This window comes from Palaemon carinicauda, chromosome 18 (assembly GCF_036898095.1).
Source record: "Palaemon carinicauda isolate YSFRI2023 chromosome 18, ASM3689809v2, whole genome shotgun sequence".
Classification (NCBI taxonomy): Eukaryota; Metazoa; Arthropoda; class Malacostraca; order Decapoda; family Palaemonidae; genus Palaemon; species Palaemon carinicauda.
The window spans coordinates 88,202,792-88,204,322 of record NC_090742.1 but is presented as its reverse complement, the minus strand read 5'-3'; positions in this window follow the sequence as shown (position 1 = coordinate 88,204,322).

Sequence of the window (1,531 nt, the reverse complement as noted above, 5' to 3'; positions counted from 1 at the left end):
GGAGTTTATAAACACTGAACAGCTTATTTTTGGTTTAAAGTGGACTTTTTCTTACAAATATTGACACTAACTTACGAATTATAATCTTCAACATACGCACAAATATTGTGACTTTTCGCTAGGTCACAATACCATATACGACTTAAGTCTCTCACTTTGTTTGCCTATCAGCCTTCAATGCGGCGTAAGGTGCTTTCAACGGTCTGCTAATTTCCAGTCTTGTAAGTTCTGTCAATGATACTGGAATCTTTAATGGCAGTGGTATCCGTCTTTCATTGTCGATGACCCATCCAAGAGTTACCTAGACCCTATGATACTTATCTTACTGAAGTCTGTTGACCAAGTCTTCTGCTCCGTTCAAAATATGTTCTTCGACATTAGTCTGGAATAATAAAAACATTATTTGAGATTATTTTGAACTACCAAATGTCTAAGTGGTTTTTTTTTTTTTATCCTTTAATTTCGCTTCATCATTGTGAGAATTAATTTTCAAAATGTTCAATGTATGTAAATTCACGCTTATATGTTTCTTAATTATTTACTTATTTCCATATTTCCTCTTTTATAATTACGGGTATCTGGCTAATGAGAAATTAGCCTATGAATGTTTCGCTATTAGAACAAAGATAATAAACCATTATTCATCTTATTTTTATGGATGTGAGTGATTATTTAGATTCCAATGATTATTTTTTTCATTTTCAAAAGAACTGAGGAGGATTTTAGGTCATTCTAATACTTTGTGAAATCTGATTTAAAGTCTGAGCTACATTTTTATGTTCATATGATAAAACAGACATATATCAGAATTTTTTTCCTGAATCATTTTTTTTTCTTTTTTTTTTTTCTTTTTTTTTAGCGCTTGTAGACTTTGAACCTGGCGAATAGAAATTATAATTCTTCAGTACATTATGAATACATCTTTATAGTTAACACTTTCAAACAGTTGGTTGCTAACACTAATTCACTTATAATAGCTCTTAGCTTTGTTTCCTCTGTACTAAAGATGAATTCTACATTTTAATATATCGACGCATTACACCAAATATTTGCTCAACGAACTTTGGAAACGGGTCAGGATATTGAACATAGGATTCAGAATGTTTCCTAAAATATAGAAGTACTGGTCGTTTCCATTGGCCGCACTACGTCCTCTTCCTATAGGCCTACCCTGCAGGTTCCCAATTGTGTGGCAGTGGTGGTGGCAGAGGTCACTAATAGTCGGGTGATGTGGGCGGTGGGTGGGTGAGGGTGGGGATACATTAGCTTTGATCTGACATAGAGCATACGAGGCAATTAATTAGTCCAGCATATATTATTCTAGAGAGAATATTTGAAGATTCATTTGTGTTAGGAGTGATTGGCCCTTAATATAAATTTATATTTGTAGCTAATCATTGCCCGTACGTCGTTATTTCCGTAGATTTATACCATATGGTGCCATAGAAATGCCAAAAATATTAGACTCCGTTTATTCATACAGAACTGTTTAATGCTTCAGTTATTCGACATACATTTTGATATACATTTA